The following is a 10,523-nucleotide window of genomic DNA, read 5'->3' on the forward strand; positions in this document are numbered from 1 at the left end:
ACGGCTTGGATTAAAGGACATGAGTTACTTAAACTATGGAGCCTCTGTGCCCCTCCTCAAGTCCACAAGCAGAAAGCATACTAGCAGAGCTATTAAGCTGCAAACATGAACCACTTCTTATGAAAAATGAAGATGTGGAGAAAACAGTAAATAAATTGCAGGGCAGAGCCAAAAGACTAAAAGAATGTTGAAAGGGGGAAGAATTCCAGAGAGCACCAGAAAAAATGAGGGACGAGCCACTTCCAGGGAGCAAAATCTAGGCCTAATGAAGGTATGTTCTTGGCACCAGAGACACAGAACTTCTATGTGTCCAGCTGGATTTCTGAATTCCTAGACAGTGTCCCTTTCCTGGCTGCCTGGCAGCTGACAGCACGTACGTACATGTGTGAATTAGCTGCGATGAGAACCGTCCACATGTGTCAACTCAAATTACAGCCACAAAATTTGAAGCTAAATAAATTGTTTAAAACTACCAGGTAGTTTACCACACAGCACAAGCTAACTCAAATAATCAAATGTAAAGGGTACCCTGAATGAATCATTTCACAAATATTAAGCCACAACATAAAATGGACTTTTATATTCATTAATGTAACACAATCCTCAAGCTGCTATACACAGACGATAATAATTCAGATTTAACTCCTTCCATCTCTTTTTTTTTTGGTCTTTTTAGGCCGCAGCCACAGCATATGGAGGTTCCCAGGCTAGGGGTCGAATCAGAGCTATAGCCGCTGAACTGCACCAAAGCCACAGCAACACCAGATCCGAGCCACATCTGCAAACTATACCACAGCTCACAACAACACTGGATCCTTAACTCACTGAGCGAGGCCAGGGATTGAACCTGCGTCCTCATGGATACTAGTCAAATTTGTTTCTGCTGAGCCACAATGGAACTCCTCCTATTTCACAGAAGTTCAGTTTGTACTTGAGAAGCATATTATTATGAGAAATATTATACTGCACTCATATAAATATACCATAAAGGAGTTCCCGTCGTGGCACAGTGGTTAACGAATCCGACTGGGAACCATGAGGTTGCGGGTTCGATCCCTGCCCTTGCTCAGTGAGTTAACAATCCGCGTTGCTGTGAGCTGTGGTGTAGGTTGCAGACGCAGCTCTGATCCCACGTTGCTGTGGCTCTGGTGTAGGCCGGCGGCTACAGCTCCGATTCGACCCCTAGCCTAGGAACCTCCATATGCCACGAGAGCGGCCCAAGAAAAATGGCAAAAGACAAAAAAATAAATAAATAAATAAATAAAAATAAATATACCATAAAAATAAAGGAAATTCAAATACTATGTATTTACTTCAGTTAATTTTACCATGATTGCTTATGGGCTCCTGAATACATCAATCATTTTTGATGTTTTGGTATCTTAAGTATATAATTAAAGCAAGAAGTCTTAAGGAATCTTGCACTTCTCATTTTGAAGTAGTATATTCTATTATTTTTTAATTAACATTGCTTACTTTAAAACATAAATTATAAAATATATATATTTAAGGAGTCTATGTATTTAAGAATTTCCTCATGGACTGTTTAAATAGAAAAATCATCAAACCATCATATTTGTTGAAAATAGAGACCTGGGATGGGGGCTGAAACTACTGCTCAGTTATGCAGTCCCTTTATGTGGCAGTAACAGCTGGGCAATCAACTTTCAGCTATAACTATCTACAGTGAGCAGCTTGTCCATGGCCAAGTCAATAATTACAGAATCAAATGGTACATCAACTTCCTTCCAAGGTTTAATTTGGCACACAGAGCTTTGAAAATAAAACATCATAAAATATTACAACTCTGAATTTAATATCGGACTAGTGTTTCTGACCCAGTTAGGGGAAATAAATTGAAATCTCCTTCATTAATATGTTGAGAATCATTTTAAAATTGAATTTTGACAGTAATCCCCTTGAAATTGCTTATAAAGAACTGTAGTATACTACTGAATTTCTTAGGCTAATTTTAAACAGATACTATCTTTTCTATCTTAGGACCTAAAATATCAATGTCAGGTTCTGTGTTGGTCAACTGCTTGGCAACAAAATAACTTTTAATCTGATGAGTCTTGATTTGCACATGTGCAATTCTTTTTTTTTTTTTTTCTTTTTTCTTTTTTAATCTTTTTAGGGCCGCACCTGAGGCATATGGAGGTTCCCAGGCTAGGGGTAAAATCAGAGCTGTAGCCACTGGCCTACCCCACAGCCACAGCAACATCAGATCCGAGCCGCATCTGTGACCTACACCACAGCTCATGGCAACACCAGATCATTACCCACTGAGCAAGGCCAGGGATCATACCTGCATCTTCATGGATTGTAGTGAGATTCATTTCCACTGAGCCATAACGGTAACTCCCACATGTACTAATTCTTTTGTTTAATTTGTGAAGAGTAAGTTTTGGTAGAATGTTTCATTGCAGCCTATAATTGTAGGAGTGATCACATCTTACAAGTATTGTCTAGATGTGTATACCTAAGTAAGTGGTTTGTAAGTCCTTTGGTGGGTTAAAAATATTGGTGGACTGTTTATTAAAAATTCAGAGTTCAAAGAATCATGTTGGTGACATTATAATTCTAAGTAAAAGCTAGGTGCTCCAGGCTTTGTGAACCATCATTCTAAAGAAATACATTGGTGATGCAATCATTTAAGTAAATATATTAGATACTACAAAAAAAAACAGTGGTCCTTTTCCATATGACAGCAAAATCAAACACTGCTAAATGTAGTTTTTCTATAATTATCTTGAGAGAAATTTTTGGTTTAAAGAAATGATAAGAGTCAGGTTACCATAAACATAAAAGCAGTCTCAGAGTATATGTTCAAAATATAAATTTCTATTCTACTCCTCCTTGCCTACATGAAACAGAATTTTAGAAGGTAAGGGTTGGAATGTAGACTTCTGGCAATCAAGTCCAGAAGTTGACTGAATAAGTGGTTGGTTCTTAAAGGAATTCTCTAAAATAGAGCACTTATTAATAATTTTTTAATGTTGATATTACTAAGTACTACGTACTACCATATGTGACAGGCACTGTACGCAAACACCTCTCAACCTCATTTACTTTATGGCTCAAAACAAGCATATGATGCAGAAATTCTTTGCCTATGCTCCAGGTGTGGAAACTGTGGTGAAAAAGGATTAAATAACCAGCCAAAGTCACACAAATACTAAGGAATAAAGCCAGAATGCAACTCTCGTCTGACTTCAAAGATGATAATTTCTCATCTAAATACTATAACATTTTACTCTGATTCTTCAGGTTTTAATTTGGCTACAGTAAATTCAGTAAATGAAAGTTACTGTAAATACTATCACTGTGTATACATATTCAGAAATAGACTGATGAACAGACATTCATAGTAAAAGGAATCACAGGAAACCTAGTGGTATCTTAATTTAAATAGGCTGTATTTCTTTAATGTCAGTATTTCTTTGTTATCACCCTTCTAAACTCCAAATTCAGTAAAGAATGTGAAAATAGCATAGAGTAATAAATATATATACAGTATTACCAGGTTATAAGTAGATGAATCTATCAGGTAAATGCTAATATATTGGAGTAGGTGAGATTCTTGTAGTACAAAACATTTATGATTTCTTCATCAGCTTGTTGATGGATGTGCTCTCTTTCCATACACGTGTCTCTTTCTTGTGATGTCTCTGGTTTTGGTTTCAGCATAATTCTGCCTTTCCAGAATTCACTGAATCATGTTTCCTCCTACTCCACTCTTTGGAAAGTTTTATGAAAGACTGTAGTTAATCGTTCTTTAAACATTGTAAAAGTCACAGTGGAATCATCTGGTTCTGGACTACTAGTTCTGAAAAAATAAAATGTTATTAAAATTCAATCTCTTTTGTTATAGGTCTACTCATTTTCAATTTATTTTTGAATCAGCCTTGGTAGTTTGTGTCTTAATAGGCATTTGTCATTTCCTTAAGGTTATCTAATTTTTGCATTAATTTATTCATGGTATTTCCTTATAATTATTTTTATATATGTGTAAGATCTCTAATAATGTCCTCTCTTTCAAACTTGATTTTAGAAATTTGATTTTCCTTTAATTTTTCTCTTGGCTGGTCCAGTTAAAAGTCTGTCAAATATGTTGATCTTTTCAAGGAACCATCCTTTGACCTAACTGGTTTTCTCTATTGTTTTCCTATTTTCTGTTTATTTCTGTTCTAATCTTTATGATTTACTTCCTTCTGCTGGCTTTAGCTGTAGTTAGTTTGTTTTTCTTTTCCTAGTTTCTCAAGGTAGAAACTCAAGTTGTTTGTTTTGGGGGTTTTTTGTTTTGTTTTTAGGGTCGCACCTGCAGCATATGCAAGTTTCCAGGCTAGGGGTCAAATTGGAGCTGCAGCCAGTGTCATATTCCACAGCCACAGTGGAACAGAGCCATATCTGTGAACTACACCACAGCTCATAGCAATGTTGGATCCTTAACCCACATCCTCATGGATACTAGCTGGGTTCGTTTCCCCTGAGCCACAATGCAAACTCCTGAAACTTAAGTTGATTTGATTTTTTTCCTTTAATATAGATTTTACAAATAACATAAGCATTTAAAGCCGCACCTCCTAAGTTCTGATATAATGTATTTCATTTACATTTACCTCTAAGTATTATTTGAATTCTCTTATGATTTGTTCTTTGATGCACTGGTTATTGAGGAGTGGATTTTGTTATTTCCTATTTTTAGTTTCCCAAATTTATTTCAGTTATTATGAATTTTATTTCTATTATGGTTGGAGAATGCTTTAAAAAAATACTAGGTTCAGAGTTCCTATTGTGGCTCAGCAGTAAAGAAATCCAACTAGTATCCATGAAGATGCAGGTTTGATCTGTGGCCTCACTCAGTGGGTTACTATCTGGCATTGCTGTGAGCTGTGGTGTAGGTCAGAGACATGGCTCAAATCCTGTACTGCTATGGCTATGGCATAAGCAGGCTGGCAGCTGCAGCTTCAATTTGACCCTTAGCCAGGGAACTTCCAGATGCTGCAGATGCAGTCCTAAAAGGCAAAAAAAAAAAAAAAAAAAAAAAAAGTTTGTTTTATAGTTAAGCATATGGTCTATCTTGGAACTATTCCACGTGTACTTGAAAAGAATGTGTATGTGTATTTTGCTGTTACGGGGACAATGTTCTATGTTGGTTGTGTTATGGGTGGCGTGTTCTATAGTAGTATGTCCAATTGGTTTTAGGACTGTTTAATTCCCCTATTTCATCTTCTGACTAGGTGTTCCAATCAATATAGAAAGTAAGGCATTGAATTCTTCAACTATTACTGTATTGCCTAGTTGGAATGTTTTCTGAATAGCAATCTTTTCAAACAAGAGCCCAAGAGATTTAATTTCATTCAGCTGCTTGGATTATTCCGTTGGATTTGTATGTTTCGAGGTAATAATGAAAATGACCCCTTGTTTGAGAACAATACTGTTTTCACCTGCGTGGCTCAGGTGGAAGCAGAGATCATAATGGGTCTATGAGTTTTATAATATCCTTGTTCCTCCTGCACCTAATCCCATGTGCCACAAAGTTGGGTACAAGTAGGTGAAGAGCAGAAAAAACTGGAAAGGGAAGGTATAGTAACTGAAATGGACCACTCTGATTTATAGCAGTAACAGGTGTAATCCAAACATATGAAGTGGGAACAACTCAGACAGGTTAAGGTACAAGAAGGAGATGAACACTGTTAATCTCTCTCAAAATAACCTCCAGGGCCTTCTTCAAAAGGGGGAAAAGCCCTGATGAGCTCACCAAACCTACTCTGAGCACAAAATTTAACTGACTCTTGGGTTTGCTATGGCTCCGTCCCCAGACAATTCCCTCCAAAGAACAGCACTCACTTATCTGAAGTGATAAGCATCAGATCAATCAGGAGGCAGGAGGCAACATCAACTCATGCCTCCGAGTGACAGAGATCTTATGTGGGGACCTCAACAATGGTTAACAGTATTTTTCCTCCAGGGTCACTAACAAATCCCAAAGCATTGTAATTCTTGTTTGGGAGCAATGCCTTTTGGGGCCTTCCTCAGGGAAACATTATGACTTGCATTTTATGGGTTGTCATTAAAAAAAATACCTGAAGGGGGATTGGATCAAGATGGCAAAAGAGTTAGGAGTTAGGATACCTCCTCCCTTAAAACCTTAAAAATACATCTCCAAATAGAAAAATTCACAACGTGCATCTATTGAAGGCCTACAGAAGACATCAACTTCCGAAAAGGCAAGAAAACCCCCACAGGGCTGAGCAGATAAGGGGGGAAAGAAAGGAAAAATAGAAAAAGGAGAGAGAACAAAAGGAACCATGATGAGACCTGCACCCCGGGGAGGGAGCCGTGAGGGAGAAAAAGTCATTCCCACACCCTGGGAAGCCCTCTCACCAGAAGGGCGACCAGGCTAAATGGAGAGGGAACTTTGGAGCCCAGGAGGAATGAGCAGCAGGCAGTATGCAAGGAGCAAAACAAAGAGTAATCGTGCAGAGGGTCAGCACTGCGGCACTGCGTTCCCCCTCCTCACAACCCAGGAGGAGGTGGGGGCTGGGAGGTGAAACTCAGGATTCTGAAGTCAGACCCAGGGAGGTGAATGAGGTTGGCTGTGAGGATAGCCTGGAGAGGCTGGACAATCACACCAGACGGTGTACTGAGAAGACACCAGGTCTCCCCACAGAGGCAGTACACTTCTGTTAGGGGGCATTTGAGGAGAAGGGCAGGACTGTCATTAGAGCTTCCTCCTCGGTGAGCACTCTCTCCTAACAGGAAACCACCTACTAGGGTACCGGGTAGATGCGGACCTCTGGCACCACTGTGAGATCCAGAGGCCGGGAGGTGCTAGGAGACTTGCAAGAAGGTGCAAAGCCCTGCCTCTGAGATCCCTGAGATGTCTGAACACCAGATATTCCAGCAAAAACTGCCACCAGGGCCAGGCCCTACTTCCACTGTCCAAAGAGCTTTCAAGCACCAGTAATTCCCACAAAAAAAAAAAATGCAAGTGGGCACCTGGCCTTGCTCCATCTGTCCCAGCAGATCCGGGAGTCACAGATACCCTGTGAATTCTGCCAGCAGGCACTAGCCTCTGCCCTAACTGTGCTGGGAGTGCAGAGAACCCCTGATACCCTGTTAAAACTGCAAGCAGGCACCAGACTCTGCCATCACTATACTGAGTGCAGAATGAGTCCTGACTGCTGCCCTACCTGCCTCCCTTCTGGATAGGCTCCTGAGTTTTCCTGCTACCTAGGAGCAGACACTGATAGGTTTCCCACACTCAGAGGTAGATGTTGTAACTACAGCTGAGCATCAGGAGTCCTGAAATTAAGGAGGAAGAGCTGCTATCTTGCCTCCCGGCTGTGGGAACCACAGATTTACACCTCCAGTGCCAACTTTGTAAATCCAGGGCCTTTGAAAAACATCCCAACAGGCAACAAGTTCTCCTGCAGCCGAGCTAAGTCTGGATTTAACATCCGTGGGCTCTGTGGGCACATACACATGGGGACTGGACGAGGCTAGAGTCCGAGCCGTCTTGACAGCTCCCACAACAGGCCCAGGGGCATGAAGACTGCAGCCTTGCAAACTGACCTCATCAGATCTGTGCGGATGGCATGGTTTAAACAATGCCTAAGATACACCAGGGCCAACTGCCGGTATAGCAATGCCAACAATGGTGAACTTCACGAACCCTCACAACAGGTGAAAAGTGACACAATAGAGCATACTTTAGGTGAACAGCTTTAGATGAGGAACACTCAAGAGCTCTTCTCATGGTAGGAGTGGTCCAATGCTGCCTACCTCATGCCACAGAGCAGAAATACAGCTCAAAAAAGATCTGGTGGCTCCTCCCCCAACAACTAGGGAGCAGACCCTCCCCGTGAAAGGGCAGTGACAGGCCTCCTCCAAAGAGGTGGCCAATTCGGTACCCAGGCCCTAGCCACAACACCATCAGTCGCATCTCCTATTAAGGACATAACAGCCAGCATACACTGAGGAGACAGATGGCAGGCATTCATTTTTTTTAATTATTCAATGAATTTTATTATATTTATAGTTGTACAATGATCATCACAACCAAATTTTATAGCATTTCCATCCCAAAACCCCAGCGCCTCCCCCACCCCCCAACCTATCTCATTTGGAAACCGTAAGTTTTTCAAAAGGCCTCCATATTAAAAACAGCCTTGCACCAAAAAAATCACACCCAGATAGACAGCCTAAAGGCATCCTGAACTGACAGCCACCTCTAAACAAACTCCCTGAAACACCCTAGCCATCAGATAGACAAGGCCCAGCTCCACCTACCAGTGGAAAAGTACTGGTCCCTCCCACCAGGAAGACTGCACAAGCCCCTGGATCAGCTTCACTCTCCAGACACCAGAAGCAAGAGGAACTACAATCCTACAGCCTGTGAAAAGGAGACCACAAGGCAGAAAGTCAGACAAAATGAGATGACAGAAAAACATGTTTCAGACAAAGGAACCAGATAAAAACCCACCAAAACAACTAAATGGAGAGGAGAGAGGCAATCTACCTGAAAAAGAATTCAGTGTAATGATAGCAAGGATGATCCAAGATCTCGGAAAAGGAATGGAGACACCAATCAAGAAGCTACAAGAAATATTTAACGAAGAGTCAGGAGATTTAAAGAACAAGCAAGCAAAGATGAGTAACACGATACCTGAAATGAAAAATAAACTAGAAGGAAACAATAGGAGGATAACAGAGGCAGAAGAGCAAATAAGTGAGGTAGAAGACAGAGTGGTAGAAATCACTGCACAAGGAAAAAATAAAGAATGATAAAAATCGAGGACAGTCTATGAGTCTCTGGGACAACATTAAACACACCAACATCCACATCATATGGGTCCCAGAGGAGAAGAGAGAGAAAAAGGACCAGCAGAAATATTTGAAGAGATTACAGCCAAAACCTTCCCTAATATGGGAAAGGAAACACTCGAGCTGGGGAAGCACAGAGAACCCCATACAGGGTAAACCAAAAGAGGAACATGCCAAGACACATACTAATCGAACTGACAAAAATTAAATGTGAAGAAAAATATCAAGAGCAATAAGGGAAAAGCAACAGATAACAGACAAAGGAACTCCCTAAGGATATCAGCTGATTGAATGGGAGGAACATAGAATGAAAAATATACTCTACCCAGCAAGGCTCTCCTTCAGATTTGACAGAGAAGTCAAAAGCTTTTCAGAGAAGCAAAAGTTAAGAGAATTCAGCACCACCAAACCAGCTTTACAACAACTACTGAAGAGAAGGTCTGTACAATGCCACATACATTCTGCTGTTTCTGTGGCAACGCCTTAGTCTAAATGAAAAAGCCAACTGAAGCTATGCAGAAAGTTAACTGGATTTCTAAGGTTCACCCTGATGCTTTATGAGATTTGTTAAGCTCCTTGGGAAAGAGATCTTAATGGAATAGTTGAGTTCAATAACATACATTGGTCTGACCCTGCTTCTTGGAGGCTTAAAATTGTATGAGACAAAATTGAACAGATTTGGTCCCAAGCTCAGCTTATTCATCAAAGCTGCTAACCAAGCCATATATTCACCAGAAACTAAAAAACGTGTAGAAATGCAATGGATCTTTTTTGAGAGACAGTTCTCCATTGGTTTCTCCTACTTACGGATTTCTTATCATATGAGACACTAATTGTCCTTCTCTTACAAATAGGCTTGGTATAGATCATGTCTTCCTCTGAAGCAAAAGGAAGTTTGTTCACTCCTCAGGTTAATAAAGGTGGGTCTGTCACTGAAGCAAAGGTCAAGGAGACTTTGTCCTCTTACAACATTCAAGTTCCCTATGCTCAGGGTTCTTTTCCTGCAACACAGCCCACTGCATATGCTGGTATCTCCCGCACCTATTCACTTCTCTCTGTGGGAACTGGAGTTTAGAGACCTAGCACATATGCTGAAACTCTGTTTACTCTTACTGCTGTCAGTAAAATGTTATATCCTCTACCTCTGACTCAAAAGTCTTAAGACTTCTTCTATCATCCAGAACTACAGAAGCATAATAATTTAGTTTGTAAAGACGATAAAATCTCAGACCTGATTAAATTCTTTGTAATTCCAATTTGAGAGAGCATAGTTTAACATGTTAGATAGCTGTCTCAAGGAAAAGCACATGGGCAATTATTTGAGTTGTGAGTTTAATTATTTTCCATGGAATACCAATCTTTAAGTAAAGCACAACTGATAGGTGAATGATGCTTAAACAGATCTGGACATCTGGCAAACATTTCCTCAAAAACAAATGAAGTCAGTCACTCCAAGGATAACAAGAAACAGTACCTGTTCCCATGATAAAATCTAAATTTCAAGTGAAAATTAAAACTTTGGAATATTATGTATCTTGATAGTTTCCCAATACTGAAAGATTCTTTAAAAGTATGATGTGCTATTAACAAACAATGTGAGTGGATACAACACTATCTTAACATGATATTAACAAATGCGGTGAACAGATATCTTCCTTTGCAATACTGATCAGCAATAAAAATGAATGAAA

Source organism: Sus scrofa, chromosome 8 (assembly GCF_000003025.6).
Source record: "Sus scrofa isolate TJ Tabasco breed Duroc chromosome 8, Sscrofa11.1, whole genome shotgun sequence".
In the NCBI taxonomy this organism is placed as follows: Eukaryota; Metazoa; Chordata; class Mammalia; order Artiodactyla; family Suidae; genus Sus; species Sus scrofa.